Genomic DNA, 25,331 nt, shown 5'->3' with positions numbered 1-25,331 from the left:
ATTCTATATTTTCAAAAAAATGTGAAATAGACATGCATTAGTTTTTTTCCAATTTTCTTACTGTAATAATTTTAATAACATAAAAAAAATTAAAAATGAGTTCATATACTTGGGTGGCTCATATTACAAAAGATCATTCCTGTGGTTAGGAAACAAGTTGGGTTCTGCTGTTCCAGCTGAAATCCCAGGTCTGGGCAATGAAGGTCTACATGAGGGTTAAATTCAAGTCACAGCTGGTGCATCTTCACCATGCTGCTGAAAGGGAAGGGGGTCGTTCCCAGCAAACCTGGCCACAGCAGAGCCATCGGAAGGCGCTCCACTCAAGGTAACTGGCAACGGTTTCAGTAACATTTCCTGAGGCTTCATTAGGACCTCAGCGTGGGGGAAACAGTGATTTTCCCATGGTTACCACAAGGGCTGAACTGCTGGGGGCACTTTCCCCACAAGCATGAGTCAGAAGTAAGCCCACACTGATACCTCACTCGTGCAAAGAGGATGTTATTTATAGGAGAGGGGTTATGTGAAGCTAGAGGCAGCACAGGTCAACGTCAGTAACTGTGGGTCCTTCGAAGTGACTGTTGCTGTAAGCTGCCGTGATTTGGGGGCGGGAGGGAGTAGAGTTAGACCTTAGCTGTATTTTTCAAGCATTAACAGACTGTTTGTTGAAGTCTTGCATATTCTTGGAGGCTTTGTTATTGTTGCTTTTTTTTTCAAGATTTCTTTTTTCCTTTAACTGCTTTATTATCTAATTCAGTAGAGAACAGACTCATCCTGGCAAGATCTCAGTAACTGAGGGCAGAGGGACAGTGGGTGTCTGGGGGAGGGTCATAATTGTGGGAGACAGTTAATGCCAAAAACTCAATAGAGAGGATGGATCAAGGAAGGCAGAGCATGTACTTCAAATCAGCAATCAATAAATCTATCAGGAAGCACTCATTAAATACCTGTTGCCCTGTAGGTCTCTATGGTCCCTGGTACATTCTATACTTATGATTGGAAAGACACAATATGCTTCCAGGGCTGATGGGAGGTCATTGGAAAAGTACAAGGAACTTTTTTTTTAAATACAACTTTGCAGCTTACTGAAGACTCAATTTTGTTTATCAGAAAGAGGCTTTATTCAGGGGACATAGATTAACATCCTTTATTTGTGTAAAGAGGTGTTTCTTAATAGTCCAAAAAAAAATCATTTCTGTAGGTTTCCTATTTTACTTGGTAGAGAAAGTTCCCACTGTTCAAAGGCTCGCCTTATAAGGATTTGAACAGAGGGACAGATGATCTGATTCATTTGCTGTGGAAGGAGTCCTGAATCCGGAACTCCAGAGGTCCTGGAAGTATTTGTATTAGAGCTTTTCTGCAGACAGTCATCAGAATAATCTGCATGTCCCAGAAGGCCATTGAGCCAACACTCTGACAGAAGAGCTGAGCTGCAGAGTCACCCCAATGGCTTGGAGAACTGGAAGCACCATAAACGTCCTCTCCTTTGACAGATCTGCTCTTTTATTCCATATTGAACCAGTAAGAGTCATAGGTAATCACTTTAGGGGAAGAAGGGACTTAGGAGATCAGGCGCTTCCAGGATCTGGGCATGGGTCGGGTAGGTGGGCACTAGAATGTTCAGGATCCTTTAAACTTTGTCCTCTTGCAGGCTGAGCATACTCTTTTGCTGGCTGACAGAGGACAGAACTTTCTGGGGAGGTAGGACTTTCAGCGTTGACCTATATATTTTTTCCTTGAGGGCAAACATTTCATACATATATGTCTCTCTAGAATCACAGATTAGAAATTTAACTTGTTTTTTGCCCGGGACATTTTATTTTCTTTTAATGTAAAGTAACTTAACTTTATATTATTATTCCCATTTTATTTCTGGGACTCTATATTAAATGAAAATGAACTGGAAGAGGTGGTCAAAAAGGAAGATAGGAGTATGTAGTATGTGTGTTTGGGTGTGTGTATGAATGAGAGTTGTTATTATATAACAAGTAAAATACAGCATTTGTGAATCAGATAGGCACAGGTGGAAATCCAGCTAATTCCAGAATTTATTAACTACATGATTTGTGGCAAGATAGATGACCTCAGTTTTTTGTTTTTTTCATCTGTAAAATGGGTATAATCTTAACTGGTTAGCACTAATACGCAGAGAAGATGATCAATAACTGACACCTTTCATTATTATAATGAAAGCTCAGAAACAATGTTACGGTCTTCATGGCCCCAGTCCATAGTGTTAAAAGTTCTATAGCTTTGGATCATTTTACCCATTGGACTAATGAATCTTCTCATCTGTTGATTTCAGTTTCAGGACTTCAGATTTTGAAATACGCATAGATCTTATGTCATAGGGATTGAAATGGGGAGTCCAGACCCACATGTCATGGACATGAGGGTTGGCTGAGCCATTTTGCACATTCCACATCACAGTTCTTACACTGGTCATTCTATTAAAAAATTTTCCCCCATTTCCTGAGTTCCATCCCCTTTCTTTTGTGTGCCTAAAATAAACAAAACACTTGGAAGCATATTGGGCTCTTCTAACTCAGCTTGGTCAAATTAGTCATTCTGAAGGTCTAGTAATGCTGCTGCTCAAGATAACCCGGAGTTTTTAAAGTTATACTCATTTGCCAGATTAAGTGAATAAGAAAGAGTATACATTATCTGAACCTTACTTCCGCTGGAGGGGCCCCAGGAAGAGCATTCTGGCAGAGGCAGGGAGCAGGGCAGAGGGAGCAGAGGAAATCTGGAAGTCTGTGTTGAGAGGTAAAGCCAGAACTGAAAGACAACGAGGCAGGCCACCTGAAGGGGTGCCCTATGGAGGCTGAACAGAGCTATGGGCGCATGAAAATAGGATCAGTGGAAAACCTGAGGACAAAGCAGGAGAAAAGATGTGGGCCTGAGAAAACTCCCTGAGGTGCGAAAAGTGGTTGTAGGCACCTGCGCATGGGAAGAGTGGGGCAGGAGGACTGGAGTGAGGGAGGTAATGAGAGTGCCACGCTGAGCCACACACAGACACAGACACACACACAGATACACACACACACACACACAGTAGACCTTTAGACAAGATTCTACCGGGGATTAAAGAGCTCCACAAAAATATTTGTGTTCCATATATGAATTTTACTACTTAATAGCCTGAAATGATGGGTTTCAGCTTTATAGAAATGCTGATATAGACCCAAACCCCCAGCAACTGAATGGGGTTGCTGGGGTGGATCCCAGATATGGATGTTTTTGAAAAAGGCCTCCCCAATGATCCTTCTGGCACCCTGGGTTGAGAACCACTGCCACAACATAAATTTAGCTTATTTGTAATGAGCTGACTGCCACTTGCACTGAACAGTCAGGCTTACAATGCTTTTATTTGCAATTTGAGCATTTTCTTTCTTTGCTGTTGCTGTCAACCATCCCATCTGAAGGAGCTATTTGTGCTCTCTCTCTTCTCCTGTAATCTACTTTGAATCTTCTAAGGATGCTTATATTATCTGGGGAAGCTGCTAACCAAATTGTTAGAACTGTGGTTCACGATCATTCTACCCACTTGGCTAGTGGTTTTTTTGGTCCTCTGAACTTCCAGTTTTGAGGTCTCCAAGTATCAAAATGTCTGTAGTTCTTAGGTCACGGGGATTGGGAACTGGGAGCCCAAACACGTAAATCGTGGAGAAGGGTAGGCCAGCTCATTTGGTACGCTGCAGCCTCACAACTCTTCAACTGTAGTCTGACCAAGAGCCCCAGGGCATCTGCTAGGTGTCAAAAGGCAGAAGAATGACAACCAGCACCCTGGAAAGCTGCATTTTTTACTGTCTCTCTCATCAGCTGTGTGATCTGGGCCAGATATTTTACTTCTCTGGACTTCTGTGTCTCTAACTATAACATAAAGGAGGATGGGACTAAATGGTTTAAAAAACAAAGAGGTATTTTAAGCAGAAATTCAAACAAATAACCCAAGAATTATGTTTGTACATACCACTCCTATTACTTTGCCATATTTCCTCCTTTATATGTTTTTAAGATACCTTTGAAAATTCTTCTGAATCCCTCCCTAATCCCATCCTTCTCTCTTCATCCCTGGAAATAATCATTATTTCATTACTGGGGTTTATCATTCCATGTATATTTATTATGCTATAACTACACCTGCTCACAATGTGTTGCATCATTTTGCTGACTTTTTTACTCAAAATGGATGGCACAACTATTCTTATCCTTCCATTTACTTTTAAAAATGTGATTTCATGTTTTCGGGTTAATCCATTTTGATGCACGTGACCCTACTTTGCTCTGTGTGCCCCATTAAATGAATATACCACTTATAGCCATGCTTCTGAGGACAAATCTTAAGTTGTTCAGGCCAGAGAAACTTTAAGACAGTCTCCAGTTTGAATCTTCTAGGGTTTGGCATAAAAACATGATATTTTCGAAAAAGTTTTATAGTAACACCTTTGGCTTTTACCATTGTACTCAGGTGTCCACTTTTTAAAATGATTCCTGTGGACATGTGCAAGATTGCTAGAAGCTTGGTCTTGGACCAAGGGGAGTCATCCCTGTGTTTCCTGAGCACTGAGAGGCTGTGTCCTGGGTGGCTAAAAGCACAGATTTTGGAAGCAGTCAAACTTTGGTTTGCATCCTCATTTTGCCATCTGTAACTTGAATGATCTTGGACAAATTATGTCCTGAATTTCCTCATCTAGAAAATGGGGAAAACAATTGCATATGGCTGTTATAAGGATTTGAGAAGACATGCATATAAAATACTGTGCAGCATGCCTGCCACCTAGCAAGTGCTGGATAAAGTGATAGAACATATAGTATGTGTGTACGTGTGTGTGTGTGTGTGTGTGTGTGTGTGAGAGTGAGAGAGCGAGCACTCTGCCAGGACTAGTGGCCTCATTTACTGAGCTTTCCAAGGTATTTCCAACTTTACATGAGGCCAAGCACAAGGTTTGTATTTAATAAATATTTGCTAAAAAGACAAGTTCCTTACAAAAATTAAACAAGCCCTTACCATATGATCCAGCAACTGTACTCCCTGGTATTTAACCAAAGTACTTGAAAACTTGTGCCACAAAGAAACCTGCACATGGATGCTCACAGCGGCTCTATTCATCATTGTCCAAACCTGGAAGCAACCAAGATGTCCTTCAGTGGATGAACGAGAAACTGATGCATCCAGGCAATGGAATATTATTCAGCACTAAAAAGAAATGAGGTATCGAGCCATTGAGAAATCTTAAATTACTAGTGAAAGAAGCCAACTTGAAAAGGCTACATACTGTATCATTCCAACTACCTGACATTGTTGAAAAGGCCAAATTATGCAGACAATAAAAGGATTGGTGGTTGTCAGGGGTTAGAGAGGGGGGAGAAAGGAAAAAGCAGAGCACAGAGGCTCTTTAGAGCAGGGAAGATATTCCTTATGACACCCTCATGGTGTATACATGTCCTTACACATGTCTCCAAACCCACAGAATGAACAACACCCCCAGTGAACCCTATTGTAAGCCACAGACTTTGGCTGATGAGGTTGTGTCTGTGCAGGTCACCAGTGGTAACTAATGTACCACTTTGGTGGGGGACACTGATAATGGGGGAGGCTGTGTGTGGGGGGTGGGCAGGGCATTTCCCTCAATTCTGCTGTGACCTTAAACTGCTCTTAAAAAAAGGTCTTCATTTAAATAAAAATCAGCAAATACGTAAATACATAGGTGAGGCTTTGGAAAAATGTATTTATCAGTGGGGTCAATGGAAGCATAGTTTATGAAATGACACAGAGGAGTTTTTCAGCAGTTCCTATTAGTAGGGGGTGACTCAGAAAAGCTGCGAGAATTTTTTCCTGAAGATCAAATACTCTGTCATACAAATCAGTCTCTTCGTTCAGTCCTCCAAAATGATCTTGCTGAAGCTTTAGGCAAATAAATGCCTGAGAAGCAGCCTACAGCTCAGATGTTACCTATAATTTCCTACTTGTCACTGTGGCAGTTCCTGGCCTTAATTGCACCATCCTGTCTGATCAGAGTGCATTCTCTAGACAGCCTGACTTCTTAAGGGAACGTCCACGTTTACACTAGAGCAGCAGGCACTTCCTGGCTGTCTCCTTCCAGACAAGGAGCCTCTGTTCGCCTTGGGACTGGGGAGGAAACAGCCTCTGACTGTCCCAGCTGGTGACCGACTAGCAGCTTTACATACATATTTTTGGAGCTGTGGATGGGAAGCAAATCATTAGCTTATGATATTGCCAGCCCTTTAGAAAGCAGTGCTTAGCAGTAGTGTTTACAGGCTAGCATGTTAGAAAACAAAATTGCCTATCTACCAGGAATTCCTTTTAAGTGGTTTGCAAAGGTGTGTCATTGCTAAATAAAGAGCTTTTGACAGAACAGCATGCTAAATAATGGTGGAGTATTGTTACGGTTCTGTTTTACTTTGGAGGTTGTGTTTATATCCTGCTTCAAGCCTTTAAAAATACTGTATATACATTTGAGATTGGGTTAGTTTACTTGGCTCCTGTTTAAAAAAAGAAAAAGAAAAAGAAAAAGATGAAGAAAACTAGTGTTTCTGCTTGACGTGGAGGTTAGTAACTTGCATGTGCCGGGTCTGTGGTCCTTGTTTCAGCTTAAAGGGACTCAGATCCTGCTTTGAATCAGCTTTGTCCTGCCTTGGGGGTCAAACTGGGGCCTTCTGTTAGGGGCCATCCTGAATGGCAGGAGGGCCAGGAGGTGGAGGAATGGCAGGTATTATAGGGTTGTAGGTCGCTATTGTCTCACAAACAAACTAGTTTCTTCTGTTGAGGGGAAGCAGGATAAATTGACAGAGCATGCTCTGGGGAGAGGGAGGTCGGCAAGAGAGGGGGTGACAGACAAGAAGGGCTGGTGCAGCCATTTAGGTCTCACTGTGCCTTATTACTTGCTGCCCCATCTGACGAATGCATTGCCTTCGTACTGACCCAGAGACAGAATACAAATGACATGCTTTGCCCAGACAGTGCTCACCGGCAGTGGCCTGCAGCAACTGAGGCCATTTTCTAGGCAACTCACTAATGAGAAGTGACTGAGGCTCTGAGGAGAACACAGTCTAGCCTTGGTTCCTTCCTCCATGCTAATAAAGAAGGCAGTGAGGTGGATCATTAAGGGCAGCGATGTGAATAATTGCACACCGATAATCCAAAGGTAATGAAATGCGTTAGGAGTTTAGGCGACAGCAGATTTCCTTTACCAGCCAAGGCTGCTTGATGATACAGTGAGCTCGCCTTTTCTAAGCGGACCAGCTGACTGGGGAGGAGCTGGCCTGGGAAGGCAGAGGTTGTGGGAGGAGCCACCCAGGTTAGGCATTCAGGCAGCCATTGAAAACAACAGGGAACTTGCAAACTCACACAGGGAGATGCTTGTGATATGCTTTAAATGATAAAAGTACAGAAGCAGGCAAAAGGACTATTTTGGCACACCACAGCAATGCACAAAACAAAGAAAACTAATACTAAACAAAACTTTCTTTGCATAGAAGAAAGACTGGAAGGAAGTAAACCAGAGAAGTGGGACAGTAGATGATCTCTTTTATTCTTCTCTCTACTATTATTTTCTAGATTTTCTTACATTAACTTGGATTATTTTTATAATGAAAAAAGTGAACACACTAAAAAAAGAATTTGGCTTGGCAGAATTCTTCCCCAGAATAGACAGTGGAGAAGTGATTACAATGTATCTTTTTGACTAACGTGGATAGGCATGGGGTCCAGGGGCACGGGGTCCAGGCAGGCTAGATTTTACTGCAGTTGTTAGAGGTACTAGCATCTCTCTTCTGGAGAGAAATATTTCCTCTGCAAATTCAGACTGTATGTGAATCTCCCTGGTCTGATTTTTCGAGAGCTTAAGAGGTGCTTTCAGAGCAGTATCTTTTGGCTACGTATTCTCCTTGGGGTATAACCAGTCTCTACCAAGTTCAGTAGCTTCCTGGAAACTCCTACTCAGGCTTCTTTCCCAGGTTTTCTAGTTTTTAAACTATTTATGAAAAGACTGTCATCAAATGGACTCTGTATTTCACTAAGTCCTGGGGCTGACCAACCTGTGGGTTTTATAGTAAACATCTGGGAGGAGATGACTGGTTATTTCTCTCTCTTACTAATGAGACAAATGTGGGAGATTCGGTAGTGGATTCTTTATTTCATAAAGATTTTTAATTAATGAAGATGGTCTGCTCCCTAAAAACAAAATCCTTATGTCTGTCTATAAACATTTGAGTTTTAAAATATAAAATCTTTAGAAACCCTCTGAAAACTTGTTCTCACAGGGCTATTTTGGGTACAGGATCTACCAGATGTTTATGCTGCCACTGGACATGTCCTTGCTCAGGGTCGGGTGGATGTACTTGGGCACGGCCTCTGGCTTACAGAGCTGAATTGATTTCCGTCCTTACGGCAATCTAATGATAATTATCCAGATTTCAACCTTGTCCTAGTAGCTTAATATACATGTTTGAATGTCTAATCATTGCACAGTTCTTTATACTATAATCTAAAAAATGAGGACAATGATGCCTCAAAAACTGTTAAAAGAATTAAATGACAGGTATGAAATGATGGGGCTGCCCACTGCCCAGTGCTTGGCAGACAAGTTCTGTATTGGACTGCTAAGCAGGTGCATGTGAGTTATACTTCTCACTTGGAAGGAGCCAGAGGATACCCACTATACCCATGGCCCCTTCTGAGCGTTTGCTTATGAAGTACTATGAAGTACCGAGATATAACACAGGGTTTTATCTTTGTTCGTTTTGTTTTTGAGGGATGATAGTCCAAACACTTCTTTATCAGAGAGAAGTACAAAACTCTAGACATGTAGAGTGTGATTTGGAAACTGCTGTAAAAGGATAATTCTGAAATAGAAACTTAAAAGGGTTCTTTTGTTTTTTCTTTCGAAACAGGCGACTTGATATCATTTGTTCAGTAGGAATTCTGCCTTTGTACTCGCCACATTCCCCAGGACAGACTGAGAACATTAGAGCAAGGCTCCAGTTTTTCCAAACACTCTTTCTATACTCCTTTTATAATGTATTAATGTATTCTTAGTGAAATGAATTAACTGACATTTGCTTTAAACAAAAAATTTTTTTGAGTATTGAATCCTTCTATGTCCCCAAAATTGACTGTAAAAGTAACAAGTTTTTACATTCAAATAGTTTATATAAATTACATGAATTGCAATTTTCATAAAAGTCAAAATGAAATGTTCTGTGTGGGACAAAAGGTATGTCTAAACAATGTATCATATGTACACAAGGTCCCTGAATGTCACAGATACTAGTAACAAATGCAAAAAGTCGTCTATGGCAGACTGCAAAGATTTTAGTTTGGTATTCTATATGCCAAGAGTGTTAACTACTCTTAGTATACAAGAGCTCCAATGACATACAGAGTTTTGTGTTGGAGTTCTCATGATTTTGGTTGACACGTCATCTACTCTGTGAAATGAATAGACATTTGTGAGAGGTTATATTTACAAAAATCACATGAAAGTGAATTTGACAGTTGATGGCTCTCACACACCTCATTCACATCTTCAATAAGGAAAGGTACTCTAACACCAGAGAACTATGTAAGAATACTAGCTTCAATGGTGGCTGTTAAGCATTAGAGTCAGCCAAGTTACACCAGCATGGGCAAATACTGCCAAGTGAAATTCCGCTGTGGCCATGTCTGCCCTCAAAGACCTTATCCCCTTGGCTCTGGCTGATTGGGCTGGGCCCAAGGATAGTTGGTCTACAGGCTGGTTGAAAGCTGATGAAGTTATGCTTGCGTCTGCCGCCCCCTGTCCCAGTCGGCTCCGGGCAGGGAGTGGGCTCGTGACGTACTTGGAGAGTCGGTTGCCAGGAGCAGTAGAGACGGAGTCGGAGGGCAGCCGAGTCACTGAAGGAGCTGCAGTGTTTGTCTGTCCAGCTTCTTTTCCTCTACTTTTCTTCTGGAAGCTGACCCCAACTTTCTGGCTGGAGCTACCCAGGACAGGTCAAGATCTTCCTCAGTTTCTCCTGATGAAGTTTTCTCTTTTCTCTGGAAGAGTGCTCTGTGGGTCCTGGCTCATGCCTGCAGGGGCCAGACAGGTTCCTTCAGTGAGAAGTGGTCAGATGCAAAAAAAAAAGGGGTCTGGGGAGGACCTATAGCAACAAGAAGGTGTGTCTGCCAAAGATAATAATCAACTTAAAGGAGAATGGGTACCTGTCCTGGCTACTAAAATAAAGTGGCCCTCAGTGGGGTTTACTGCCTCGACAATATCAACTGAGAATCCTGGGCCTCATTCAAGCTCCTTAGAGATAGACTTTCTCCAAGAATGGGAACTGTGGTCACAGGCACTTTATGGAGGGTCTCGTAGGCTGACTACTTGTGTCCCCCTCAAATACACATGTTGAAATCCTAACCCCAAGAGAATGGTATTTGGAGGTGAGACCTTTGAATGGTGATTAGGTTATGTGGGTGGCATCCTCATGATTGGGATTCATGTCCTTACAAAAGAGGCCCCAGAGAGCTCCCTCTATCTGCGGACATAGTGAGAAGGCATCGTCTATGAACCTCAAAGCAGGCCCTTACCAGACACAGAATCTGCCAGCATCTTGATCTTGGGCTTCCTAGTATCAAACTGTGATAATACCATGTGCCATTTTTCTTTCTTTCAGCAATTAGTCACTTTATTCAGGCAGGCAGATCCAGGCAACTCTCTCTGAGAGGTGACAGAGCATCAGGTACCCTGTGGGTCTCATGTTCTACTCCATCTGAGAAACTAATTCCCTAAACCAATCTCGTTCTAAGACTTGTGGGAGAGTTCAATGTTTGGGTTTTGAACTTTGAGTTGTCATTTCTATGACAGGTTATCTCCAAACCGGACTCTCAGATAATGTATATGGAGGGGAACTTTGAACATATAAATTTGTCCTACGTAATTTGCTCTTTTAGGGTACAAGAAACACCACTGCCCTGTGAAGTGCTGACTTCACCTGGGTGTCCCTGTTTCAAGTCATTTAGGATTGGAAGGGTTCTTATTATACCTCCTTGTAAAAATGAATGGTTCTGTACAAGGATGTAATTTAAATGGAGCTAATTTAGAGATGGTGCAAATTCCCTGCTTTTGTTGGCAGTATCTTCTAACCTATGGGGATTAGCTAAAAAAAAAAAACCTGGGTTTTAAACTGGCAGCATCATTTCCCAGCCATAGTTTCCTTTGTAAGCCAGGAAAACCCTTAACTTACAGATTTACTTCACAGAATTAAAAATCCTTACTAATACCAAATAATACAAGCCTATTGTTTTAAGTCCGAATGTGTTCCATCTTGTACCTTCACCTACTACATCACAGGATTTGAACAGGAAATAAGCTGTGAACTGGACAAAAGAAACAACATTTTAAGGGAAGATGGCAGCAGAATATATATATATTCACAGAGAAGTTCTCTGATGGGGACTATTGGGGTATTCTTCTTGAAAAAAGATTTTTAAAAGACATAAAAACAAGAACACTGGAGGGTAAGCAGGGGAAATCATGACTTCTGTTGATAGATAAGGTAGGGCTCATTCATGTTGGACCCCTTCAGATGACTGGCTTTGGTTGTGGGGCCTTAGCTAATGCCAGCATCCAGGAAGATTGCTGGGAGGCAGAAAAAAGAGCAAATCACAGGGAAAACAAACAAACAAACCATCATTCTTGTCACCTTGTTCCCTAAACCATTATGTACAATAAATGACCTGGAAAGTTAGCACATAGCACAACAATTCATTATTGTATCTCACTATGTTATGGGTTGACATGGCTGGAGAGCTAGGGGTGACCGGGCATCATTGCTCATGTCCCATGTCCACATGACAGCTTGGGCTTCCTTACAGCATGGTGTTCTCAGGACAGCCTGCCTTTTTTCACTGTCTTCTGCCAGAGCATTATTCCAAGAGGTCAAAGTGAAAGTTGCCAGTCCTGTGAAAGTTTAGGCCCAAACCTGGCATAGCACCACTTCTGCCATTTTGGGTTGGTCACTTTGCTAGTCACAGGCCAGCCCAAATCCAGAAGAAGAGAAGAAATTAATCACACATCAGTGGGAAGCATATCAAAGAATTTGTTACCACCTTTAACTCACCACCATCACTGAGATGATCTTGAAGAACCAAATTAAAACCCAAAAGAGCTAAGTAGAAGGCTGGCTTTCCCTTCCCACCACGCTCAGCTTTAGGGTGTGTAATTGCCCCTTTAGTAATTGGAAAGGCAGATGAGAAGTTTGGAGATGTTTCAGAGAGAAGAGGAACATACACAGTTGACTTAAATGTTGGGAATTGAGATCTGTATAAAGGGATTAAAACAGAGAGGATTGATTTGGCCTGAAGCAGGGAAGACTGAGGAGTAGCTAAATAATCATCTTCAAATGCATCAGGGTTATGCCACGAATATGCGTGACCCTTGACAGCTGCATGGAAAAGGACTGAGCTGGAAATATTACTGAATTTCCCTCCAAGAAGTGGGCATCATTGGGACCAAAAGCAATGCCTTTTTCTGATGTCACTTAAAAATGAACACATTGTATAAGGCTGTAAAGGATTTAGGATTAGGTTTATTGAGGATAGAAATGGTAGACCAGAACTGATCTCTGTTTTTGGTAGCAGAATCAGTTTTTCAAGTGAAACCTTACAGAAGACAGATGAAAAGTGGTGGTGGTCATGTAGAAGTGAGGGCATGCCCAAAGCTGTCCTTGCCCCCTCCCATCCCTTCCCTCCCCTGGAAGCCCCAGAGATCGCTGAATGAGACACAAGGACCCTGCTAAAGATACTTTGAAAATAATGAATACCAATGAAGAGTTTCCTAACTGTTCTGTAAAAGCGGTGGGTGCTTAGAAATTTTTTCCAAATGGAAGCCAGGCCTTGAGGGTTTTGTGAAATGGTGAATTCTTTTCATGGTTCAAACTTGTGAGATGATGTCATTTCTGAACTCAGGTGCTGTTCTTTTGTGTATTGTCAAATGACACTCCTATATTCACTCTTTAGTAGCACACTTTTTACTAAGTGTACCAAAATTTAAGGAAAACCAGTGGTTGGAATTTTTTACCTTTTGGTAAATTTATTTCATTTATTTGAATGAAGTTCAAATAAATGAATTTACGTTTCACTTCATTAATGGTTTAATTTTGTTAATGGTCAGTGAAATTAAGGGTGTAATTTATTAACTCATGAATAAAATCTTTGCAAAAAAGAGAAGCTCTTAGTATAACCACCAATGCTGTCATCCCAATGTCACTATCTTGAGAATTTCATTAATAATCCACTTGCTTTGAAATTTTTCCTACACAAAAGCATAAAATGTACTCTAGCACCATTTTAATACATATGTGTATGACCATAACTTTTGATACTTGATAAAAGTTTACATAAAAATTTTAAATATATGCACATTTCATGGTTTATACAACTTGTGGTTTTAGGATGGTGGAATGAACACCAGCTATTTCTATCTCTCTACCAAGACTGTATGATTGGTAGAAAATGTATCGGGAAAAAAGTCCACACTGTGTTGAAAATCAGATACAGTCAGGTTGGAGTTTTAAATATCCAGATTTTTTTTTTTCAAGAAAAATCTTATAGCAAAATGGTACAGAAAAGGTGAAAACACAGAAATGGAAAAAACTTACTAAGAAAATGCTAACAGAGAGTACAGCAGTACCCATATCAGACAAAATAGAATTGAAGGTGAAAAGAGATTAGACAAAAAATTTGAAGGATTAAAGAGAATATTTCATATCAATAAAAGTAACAGTTCACTAAAAATTTTTGATGACCTAAGCTTTTATGAACCTGATGATGTTGACAAGCAGACACATTTGAGGACATATGTGGTAGCATTGTCTATGGTTACAAAACATAAATTAAAACAAATCTGAATTGAACCTAAAAGTCCCTCAACTGGTGGCTGACTAAATAAGCTAAGGAATATTAACATTTTGAAATGCTTTGTAACTGTTACAAAGAATGAGGTCAGTTTATATTCTAATATAGCTAGCTCTCTAAAATGTTTTGTAGACTGAAAAAGCAACTGTGCAGAAAGGTGTGTAGAACAATATAAAAGCACTTATGTTAACACACACACGCATTGATGCTATGCATTTGCTCTGTGTACAGAAGTTTTTATATAAATAAAAGAAAAAATCAGGGAAGAACACATACAAAAGATGTAATTATGGTTACGTCTTGGTGGGAGAGAGAGGTGAGTCAGGGTGGAGGGGTGGGGTACTTAATCAGAAAGGACTTCAAAGTGCATCGGAAATGCTTCCATGTTTTTATTAAGGAAAATTAGTTTTATCTTACTTATTAAAATTTTTTTCAAAGATTCCATGATTTCAAAAGTTCTGAAAATTCTGTACTAGTTGATGTGTCAAGTTGCAAATGCCACAAAACCTAATCTGAACAATAAGATTTATAATAGGATGTTCAGCAGAGTAAAGGGGTTGATTACAAAGTTCAACCACATCATTGGGGAATCCAAGTTCTTTCTGTGTCTTTGCTTAAATGAATTTTGAAGAAATTTACTTCAAATTCTCTTTGCATCCTTGGAGTTCATTGATTTCCTCAGGCTTATAGCATGATGGTGCCCTCCGGCATTTCAAGCAATGCATCCAGGACAAAATAATAATAAGTAGCAGTTATAGAGTGCTTACTGTGGATCAGCATTTTGCATACATTAAGTCATTTTTCATTCTCATAACATCTTTTACAGATGAGAAAACTGAGGCACTGAAAGGCTTGTCAAATATTATACAATTTGGTAAGTGGTAGATTCAAATCCAGTTATTCTGGCACAAGAATACATGCACTTAATCTCTGGGCTCTACTCTATACCGGCTTTTTCTTGTGACTTTTCTTTTTCTTTTCTTGTAGTTCTCTCTAAGGAGTAAGGAAACTCCAGGACCTTCCCAGCAGACAACTCTTCACATCTCATTGGCACATGCCTACTCCTGAACCAATTAGGTAACACTTAGCCCAAACCTTAGCCTAGCCCTGGAACTGGAGTCAGGTAAGCTTGGTTTTTCTTTGGATTTTCTGGGTTTTCTTTGGAAGGAAAAGAGGGTGAAGGGAGTTGATGCTGAGAAAATAGCCAACAGTCTCCAGTCATTTCTGTTAGTCCTTTGTAGCTCAATGACTCATTCATTTGAATGCCTATTATGTTGGGAGCACAAGTGAAAATTTCTGGAAAGCATATATGGTTTGAATCTTGAGGAGAAGAATCTGGGCTACAGATAGAGATCTGGGCTGGAGATAGAGATCTGATCATCATCCACACACAGATTATAATTGTTTTAAGTCATGGGGATAAAATTCCCACTGGAGAGAGTAGATGGTCTACAATAATATTTGGTGTTTCTATCTTCTGTGTTATTAAATAAAAGGTTTTCTTATGATTGTTAAAAATCTATAGCTGTACCTAGTATACTTAACTGTTGTTAATAGCCACTCATTCATTCATTCACTTAATCTTTTATTAGTTTATTAGACTTATTCTAAATATGAAGACACTTGTTCTTCACTAGTCCAAGATGTTCAAGGGCTCCAGAATCAAACCTTCACAAGAACAGCCTAAGATTGTTGTTAGCTAAATACAAGAGGTAGAGTAATCTTGCACCAGTGATGATAACAGAGTTGTGCCCCAGTATATGTACTCTGTTAACTTTGCTTTGGATGTATCTTGTGCTCATCAGTCTAAAGAATGCATGCTAGTTGGGCTAATCTAATAAGCCCATAGCTCAGTTGTTTAATCCAATAGAGGTTTATTTCTTATTTATGTTGAATCCCAACTTGGGTTAACAGGGACCTTTCATCTAGCAGTTTCACCATACCTTTGAGCCCTGAAATCTCCCCTTGGATCCTCAGCATTTGTCTAACAGATGAAAGAAAAGAGAAAGAGCATGGAAGATTGCATGGGAAGCCTTATGGGACAAACCTTGGGTTGCTGAACATCACTTCTGACCCACCTTCCATTGACCAGAAGTCAGTCACATGGTCACAGCAAACTGCAAGGAATTCTGGAAAATGTGTTGTATTTGCAGGCAGAGGAAAATGGGTTTGGCGGGCTTCTGGCTAGTCTCTGATGTACAATGGATTTAGTGAAACATTTCTGTGATGTTAAAATTTCATGTTTTTACTTGGCATGCTTACTATTTCTCTCCAATATTGTGTTCCTATTTATAAGAGACTTTTCTTATGCTATATTCTTCCTCACAGATTATAGCTTGGGTGTTATTAGTATTTCATGTTTCTAATTATTCAGAAGAATCCTCGTAATTTTGCTTGTTATTTACAGTTACTCCATTCTTTCCTCAAAGTTCTCTGCTTTTCATTTTACAGACTTGCATTTCAGTCAGAATCCATTTGACCTCTTTTCTAATGCTTCAGTAGATTTTTTTCCTATGCTTCTTAAGGTTCTTACATGTAGATCAGCTAGCTTTATGTATCTTAAAAATTTTAAACTTTGCAATTAGTGAACAAACATTAAAAAATACCCTAAATTGTTTGATTAATTAAATAAAACCTCAGAAAACATATAACTCTTAGAAATACTTTAATGCACAATATTAAGTTCAAAGCATGTGACTTGTATTTAATATTATTGTAGAAATTATAAGCTTAATTTTAAAAAGATTAAATAAATAAATGCTCAGAAACAAATTTTGCAAAACAGCTGCCACTGTTAAAAAGTTAAAAAATTCAGTGGCATGGTTTTCATGTGATCCTGGCATGATTAGGCAAAAAACAACAACCTGCAGAATGTTTCCTTGGGGAAACATTCTTGAGCATTTTAGATATATTGATATTATTTTTTCCATTGTTGGCATTACCATCAAGATCAACAAGGTGCTTAGGGACACATTAAGCCACAGCTGTTGCAATTAACTGTACCCTTATAGCCTCAAGAGAGAAGCCCTCACAGTGTTGGCCAACTTAGTCCCAGGAAGTGACAGGTCCTAACAAGGAGGCCTTGGCAGTGCTCTTAGGTCCCTCCCTGAAGGTATTCCGCAGCTCCATGAGGTGGGGCTGCGGCCGGGCGAGCCTTGGGGCGGGGCGGGGCTGGGGCTGTCTGCTGGGCGCAGCGCTTTCATTGGCTTGCTTGCGCCCCACTCGGTTGCTCCGGCTAGGTGGCTCGGCTTGATGGGAAGTGCGGCAGTCTGGGAACCACAAACAGGGCCCCCGACAATTCTGGCCCTTTTACAAGAGCGGGTCTTGGGGTCATCATTTAGCATTTTGCAGGGCGTGCCCTCTCACGATCAGACAGCAGTGATGGTGGCTGCGGTCTTCCATGGCAGACCGAGGGCTGTCTTCTTTGATTTTGCTGAAAATCTCTCCCCAGTCTGCCTGAAATTTGATCAACAATTTACTACTCATATCATGTCACACAAACGGTGTGTGATGTCTTAGCTTTTCTATTCCTTTGTTTAAATGACCTGTTTTATGGCTTGGCCTGAAGCCAGATTTAGACTCCTAAATGGTGTATGAAAAGAATTCTAGGCCGAATTAAATCTAATCTGGCCATTTGATGATCTGTTGGATCTATGTACATCTTCCTCATATTGTTCTTGCCTCAGCAGGCTAATTAATCGGTAGTACCATTAGGTGTTTGTGGAAGAACAAGGCATGGGATGATTCCATGCCAAGCAAATGCTCAAAATGAGAAAGAAGAGTTAATCATTTCAAAGCATGGTAAATGCAAACCTTGCTTTAATGTAGCTAAGGACCTGGGGCAAACTAGGAAACAGAGGAATCAGATGGGGATGTCAGCAAACAGTTTAACAATGTGTGTCAAGCCCTGGGAGGGGGAGCGAAGGTGGGGAGTGCCCTTGTGTGCAGCGAGTTTGGTCTCAGGGTTTCCCTGTGCCATTCCTTGCAGGATGGAGTCTGCCTGCTTGGACTCTTGATCATACAACAGAGTAACTCAGCTCCCATTAAACAGGTCACTGCTAAAAATGAGCAAAAAATAGAAGTCACTCAAGGTTAAGAAGGGAGAGAGAAGTAGGAAAATTTGGGTTGGTCTCATGGAACTTGAGCCACTCCCAGTGTTCTCTGTGCCAGGTTAGAAGGCGTCTTTAAGCAGAATGCTGTGAGCATGGACACAGGTCAAGAATGGCCATAGGGTCACACATCTGGCTCTGAAGGTACACAGTGTGTGAGATCCAACTTGGTAGAACAACTTGAAGAGAAGCAGGAGACACACCAAAAAGTGAGGTGATAGAATGGGAAATGAGTAGTTAGGGTTGGCTGCTCAGAGTTTTTTTTTTTTTTCTTTTGGGGGCAGTGGCATGGTGTTGGCATGGGTGCATGTCATGAATCAGGACTTGACTGGGCAGCTCTGAGTCACTTATCTTCTATAGATAGTGCCCTGGGTGCCTGGGGACGGGGAAGCTACATCACCAAAATTTCCAACTGTCAGCAGGTTTTTCCTTTAACACCAATTAAGTGTTTGCTTGGATGTTTTAATTTGGGAAACTTTGAAACCTCTGCTGCCCTAGCGTCATCAGGTAGTATTTAGCAGTTTAGGTGCTATAAGAAACTGGCTATATTTATGTCTAAAAAGCTTTACAATGCCTTTTAAAACATTCTCACCAAATCACTCAAGATCCTCTCAGCACTAAGTATGTCAGCCACATGAACAGCCTTAGAGTCTTCCTGTGAATAATGTGACTAACAAGCGTAATGCATGGCCGCCTGGCACCTTTGGAGCTTCATCAGCCTAACTCCTCAGGTAACTTCCTGGGCGGGACCGACATTCACATCCTTCAAGATGGCCTCTGTCCAGCCTAAGAATTTTCACTGGCAAAGAGAATGAGACTAAGACCTTAAGTCCTACAATGAGGGAGAATCGAAGGATTTAAAAATTTTATTTTGCATAGATTTTTGGGGTGGGGGAGTGGACTTAGAATTTATCCCTTGAGAGAAGACCTCAGGTGCTGACTGAATCAATCTTTCTGGCTAGCCGATCCTACTCTTCCTCTAGCCACAGAGGACGAGGGGGTTGGTGGTGGTGGGAAGGGGCCAGGACCACAATTACTGCCACCGTTTTCTCTGACATCTGTGCTTCTTCTGACCCTCCAGCCATCCTGGTCCAGGAGAAGGTAAATCCCTACCCCTTGAAATAATCTGTCAAAGGAGACTTTACTAAGCAAATGATCACAAGCACTCCAACCTCTCCCCAACTCTCTATAACAGAAAGAAAACGAAAACTTTAAAGATGAGCACATTACAGGGGCCAGGTCCTATTTGCTAACACAATGACATCGGGACTGAGCTCAGCTCACCTGGCCCCCTTTACAGAGCATTTCTTCATAGCCCCACCCACCCCCAGTCTTTTATACCACAAAATCCTGCTTACTTTGAATGTCAGATCAAAAGCTCAGGCACCTACTACTACAAATCTATAACAGCAAAGCAAACATTTAAACCAGCAGTTACAATGAGAGGTAATAAAGGGGGAGAGCGCTCCTAACACAGATCGTTCTCTGGGACAACTTTTCTGCTCTGGGTATAAGTGGACGAATGTGTAACCTTACTTATTTATAGTTGACATTCACCAAGCACTCACTACCCGCTGGGCACACTGTACTCATTTTCTCATTTGATTTTCACAGGGTCCCTCTGGGGATGTTTTAAGAAGCAAATGTGATCGGCTTTGCCCTCTTATAGGTGAGCAAACAGGGCATAGAGCAATTCGGGAATTTGCCCAGAGTTGCCATGACTGAATCATTGTAAAATTAGGTTTTGAACCCTATTGTTGTGGCTCTGGGTCTGAGTTCACACATTACTATGAGATGGCGCCATAGTCTAGCAAGGCGATACTGTCCATTAAAGACCATGAGGTTAAAGTTGAGAACTCGGCATACAGAGAAAGCTGATGGACAGCATGACTCACCACTCTGATTTTATTTCTTAGTTCTCTTGTTCCCCCCTCCATGTCAGGTGTCTTAACAAGACCAGCTAAAGGATTTGCCGGGCCCAGTGCAGAATGAAAATGTGGGTCTCCTTGTTCAAAAATTAAGAATTTCAAAATGGGGACTGTGAAGCTGGTGCCACATGTAGGCCTGATTTCAGTTGGTCAGTCTGTTCTTCCATCATTCTGTCTCCAGAACTCTCTGAACCCCATGTGGGAGGCCCTCCAGAAGAGTGGCTCCAGGAAGTGGACCTCTGGTTAGGGATCTACATATTGCTGAGTTCGCATTGGTTGTATTTTCTTGTTATCCAGGTTAGTGAAGTATGTTCACATTGCCATGCTGCCAATAAAGTGACACGACACACATTTTAAATTTAAATGGCTAATGTAGCTTTTATTTGTTCTAAGTATGTAGTTGGCAATATCTAGATCAACTGATCCTGTAGATGAAATGGCCCAACTTGATGTTGCCTCAAATAAGCTTAAAAAATCCACTTATTTTATTTAGTTTATGTACAACAGCTTTTATACATGAAAAAGGAACACATTTGAGGCAGAATCCTGGCTCTGAGTTCTCCTGCAGGGCCCAGAGAGTGGTTTAAGGCACGGAGAGGCATTTTCACTTGCAAAGCCCTATGCAAGAACCATTTTTACCCAAGGAAAAATATTCTTTGCCAACGCAGATCTAGGAAGGGTGTGGCCCCACCAAGTAGGCTATGCCTCCAGGCTGCCCCCAGGCCAAGCAGGTAGCTGAGCCAGAATTTCCCTGTGCAGGGTAAACTGGTCAGAAGGCCTGAAGAGACATGCAGAAAGGCAGACATCACACATTGTCAGGGTGGAGACCCCTCAGGGACTCATGAGACCGGGGCAGGGCCTGGGTGGGGTCAAACCTGCAGGTGAAGATTGTTGGGCCTGCAGCTAGTAGAAGTATTTAACACTGACTTGAAGCACTAGTATATCCTAAGCACAGCTCTCCAAGCACTTGACATACATTAACTATGATATCAGAACCATGAGCACAAAATGCAGATTGCTGGGCTTCTGATTCAGGAGTGCTCTCTCTCTCTCCTTTTCTTTCTAAAGCTTGTACATCACCCCATGTCCTGTTTGGGTCTCTCCCTCTCTGGGACATCTTCCCTGCCCAGGCTAAGTCTGAGCTATTTTTCCTCCAAAGTCTTCTACTTCTTAGGATTGGTGAAGGATACATATCAGATTGGAATTTGAATCCTGGAGATTCACTTATCAGCTCTGTGATTGTGAACAAGTTATTTTATCACTCAGTGCCTCCATTTTTCTAATATATTGGAATTATAATACAGTACCTGCTTCACAGAATTGTTGTGAGTATTAAATGAGCATGTGTGTGTGTGTGTGTGTGTGTGTGTAAGAAATGTTATATATATATACATTTATGTATATATATATAACATGTATGTACATATATGTATAATACATATTATGTATTTCATTTTAGAACAGTGTAAGAAATTGTATTTTCTTAATTCACTTATTAATCATTCCCTTTCTCTTGGTTAAAATTATAACTGTAATTTTAAATACAAATTGAAGTGTCTTTATTATTAGATCCCAAGGTGATAGGATCGGAGAAGGACCCTCACTAGGAACCCAGGGTAATGGGAGAAAGAAGCTGGAGCAATGGGTGGAGCTGCAGGAAAGCTTAACTGGCCTTCATTGGATTGAAGGAATGTCAGTTACTGAAAGATTCAATCATCTCTCTCTGCAAAAGGGCTACTCATTAGAGGCTTTTCTTAGAAAAGACAGGAAGTGAAGGGAGCAGGTCCTGGAGAGGAGACTTTGAAAATGAAGAGATTAAAAAGTCCTTTAGCAGACAAAAGGGGTGGTACATTGCAGCCAGGTCCTGCAATAGAGATGGCAACCAAAACAAGCTTATGCAGCCACTTGAATGACCAGACCAAGAGACCATCTTGGAATAATATGGGAAGAGTAGAAACTGTATTAGTTACCATTTCTGGCCAGAAAATTTGCGTCTGGCAAACCCAACAGGCCAGAAGAAAACAAGTCAGGGCACAAGGTCAATGCCTAGGGTTAGTCATCACAGAGTCCTCTGGTGATGGGGTCATGCAGGCTACTGAGTGGTCACTGAAGACTCGCATGAAGCCCAAGAGGAAAGACTCTTTAGGGACAAGATGGGGCAGTATCTTTCAAATCCCAAGGATCAAGCATCATGGTAGGAAGAGTGTTTGCAGGCAGAACCAGTTACATAATTTGCATGGCCCAGTGCAAAATGAAAATGCAAAACTCCTTGTTCAAAGAGCAGGAAAAACAGAGTATTAACTTTTATATTAATATTATTAATATTTATATTAATATTTATATATAGTAGTTATATTAAAATATAAGGCATTTTCTTTCCAGGGTCTGTCAGCCTGTCATAGTGCTCCTTACTTCCTATTTGATGTAGTGTTGGCACTTAGGGGCACTGGTAAGTGTACACTTACTAGTATACTAACACTCTCACAGTTGCCATCCTTGACAGTGTAAATGCACACATGGCCCATCTGCTCCCCAGTTCAACCTCCCGGCAGCCACCAGACCAACACAAGGTGCCTGGCCAGGGGCTGCAGATCAAGGCTCGCTTCTCCCTTTCCTACAGGCCTACCACCCCAGCATCTGGCAGACAGGGAACACCCAAGGGTATTGCACCCTCTACATGAGACACACTAGATTTGTGGGTCAGGGCTGCGTGGAAGGCTCACCTTCGCAGTCAACCTCCGCGGGCCCAGCACTGCGGTGCTGCCAGCCCCGGGAAGGGATAGCTGCCACTTGCTCAGTCCTGAGACTGCAGAGTGCATGAGCTTGACCCCCACTCGCCCTCTGTCTATACCCAGACACTTGTCAGAATACAGGGCAAAAGTGTAGTTAGGTGGGGGCTGAGATGGGGAGGCCACGCAGGGCCCAGGGTGTCAGGAAAGGGGGAAGTAGGCAGCTGAGAATATGCCCCTGGGAGCAGACAGGCAAAGCGATGCTGGGGCTCCAAGCCCCCATCCTCCTCCCCTACCTGCTATCCGTTACCCCCACTTCTGGCCCCTAGGCATTCTTCAATGTCCCGTTGGACTTGACTTCCAAAATACGAATTCAAAGATCACACCATTAAGAATTTGAAGACAGTGACTGCAGAGCATTAAACATCAAACAGAAGGCCCTTCTGAGCAGGAAGTCTTGTACAACTGCCGCGAAACTGGCCCTGGTTGTGAAGAAGAGAAACTCACTCATTCAGAGCAAGACAGGTTGGGCCTGAGCAGGAGGAACAGGGAGCAATTTCTGATCGGGATTAGGGCTGTCACCAGATTGGGAAGATTTGTCAATCCAAGTCTATTTTGGAGAAATACTCAGAATATTTCATTGTTTACAACCAGCCCAAATAGGCATGTAAAGGAATGAAATTTGGAGTTTACCTTGTAAACCGTGCTACCACTCTCATTCAGGTAAGTATGGCTTAGCAAAATATACTCAGTAAGATCACTTAATTTTGGTCTTCTGGAAACTATTTTTATGTTTCCTTTTAGTTTCATTAGTAAAAATTTCTTTAAAGAATTGCCAATCTTGATTTGGCTGAACAAAGAGGACAAGGAATTTTTCCACACTGAGTTGGGCTGACAGGGCCTCAGCGTCTCTCTGGAGGCCAAGCGCAGGGGAAACCTGAGCCTGCCTCAGCCCTAGTGTGGGGAGATGTGCACCGCCGAACGGGTGGTATGGGGACCCCAGAGGTTGTGGGCACGTTCAGCTGTGGAGGCTGTTCCTTCCGGCCTGCACCCGGGGGACAGTCCTGGAATGGGGATGGGTTTCCACATTGCCAAGCAGATCGCACCCAGGTGAGCAGTTCCCTTCCCAGAGTGATGCTGAGGACCGTGCACATACTCTGCAGGCCAGTGGGGTAGATGAGAAAGAATTAGGACTTCTAAAGGAGTCAGATCTGGAATAGAATTGTGGCTTTGCTGTATTTATACTCGCCCCACCTTCCTTTCTTCCTCCGTCCCCCCTTCCCTTCTCCAATGTCTTTGCCTTCTTCCATCCTTCCTCTTCCTCTTGCTCCCTCCTCTTTGCCCTTCCTTCTCCCTCCTCCCCTCATTCTGTCCGTTCATTCACCAAAGGTTCATTAAATTCCAGCTTTACGCTGGCCTCTGCTAGGTGCTGGGGATACAGTGTCAGTCAGGCAGACACACAATGCCCTCTCTGACAGAGCCGGCAGTGGGAAAGGCATCGAACGATTATTACAAGGGGACGTGTGTGATGACCGGAAACCGAAACTGTATGTACTGTGGGAGGAGGTGGCAAGGGGATTCACCCAAGGTGGGGGATCGTGGCAAGGTCCTCATTTCTTCAGTGTCCTCTTAATTGTGAGAATCAGAGATAATATATGTAAACTATCCAGCACCATGCTTGGTCCATGATGACACAGACTACTCAAGCCAGTTTTGGGATTTTTTTTCTGGGGAACTATCACCAGAGTCAATTTCAAGTTCCATCTGATGGTCATTTCTTCATTATCCTACCTTTCCTTTGCTTGTACTAATTTTTTCACCCTGGTGAGTCTCCAGCCTCTCTGAGACTGGGGTGTCTGGCAGGCAGCAGGTAACCCCTCTGAATTTCCAGATCACTTACAACAATGCCCAGCCTAAGTAACCACTCAATAAATTGTTGCTGGATTAAAATGAGGCGAATAAGAGAAATGAAAATGAGTCCCAGAGAAAGAGCTCCAAGCAGTCCTGAGAATGAGAAAGTTTTGTAGGAAGGAACTGGAACTTAGTCTGCTCTTCTGATGTTATCTTTAAGACTTATTGGGGGAATAAAACCCAACACACATCATACTCCTTGTCTCATCTTTTCCTCTGATAACAGGCTGAGAGGATGAATAAAAGAAGGAATATTTATTTGGGTTTTACTCCAAGGGATCCTTTTTAATTAAGTGGTGAGACATTAATTAAAATCTAATGAATAAAAATAAAGTATTGCCCTTGTGCTCTTCAGTAAGGTGCAGGCTTTCTAAGAACATGAAGCTACAGGAGCTCTGAACTGCATGTAGAAGAAATATCCCCCAACCCTCCAAACTGCTAGTAAATCTCTGAGCAGGGAATCCTCCCGGTGGGCCAGTTTGGGATTACCTCTTACAGGCTAATATACAGAGATGGATTTATCATGGAGCTAATGAAGCTTAAGCCGTGGGCCCCTCACTTGCATAAGCTCTGCCAAGGCCGTGGTAGGGCATCTCAGTGTATGTTTGGCCATTTAAAAAAATATATGATTTGCAATGGTAAGAGAGTTTTGTACTCTCTTCCTTAAGGAGCGTTCCTTTAGGCTTCAATTCAGTAAAACTTGGATTTCCTGCACTCACATAACATCTAGGAAAGGTCTACGGTGTAAGGTGGAGCC

General features: G+C 41.9%; 1 long non-coding RNA gene across 2 annotated transcripts; it reads left to right on the top strand.

Moving 5' to 3' along the window:
* The first annotated feature begins 221 nt into the window (after positions 1-221).
* LOC118924025 (uncharacterized) lies at positions 222-16,675 on the top strand. 2 transcript variants are annotated; one of them, XR_008997720.1, is made up of 3 exons: positions 222-325; positions 14,724-14,771; positions 14,885-16,675. It is a non-coding gene; the product is annotated as an uncharacterized LOC118924025 (long non-coding RNA). The 2 variants fall into 2 exon arrangements; XR_005029430.2 differs by lacking the exon at positions 222-325 and adding an exon at positions 1,190-1,531.
* The last annotated feature ends 8,656 nt before the right edge of the window (positions 16,676-25,331 follow it).

The sequence above is a fragment of the Manis pentadactyla genome, chromosome 5, assembly GCF_030020395.1.
Source record: "Manis pentadactyla isolate mManPen7 chromosome 5, mManPen7.hap1, whole genome shotgun sequence".
Taxonomy (NCBI): Eukaryota; Metazoa; Chordata; class Mammalia; order Pholidota; family Manidae; genus Manis; species Manis pentadactyla.
This window is presented reverse-complemented; position numbering and strand designations above follow the sequence as displayed.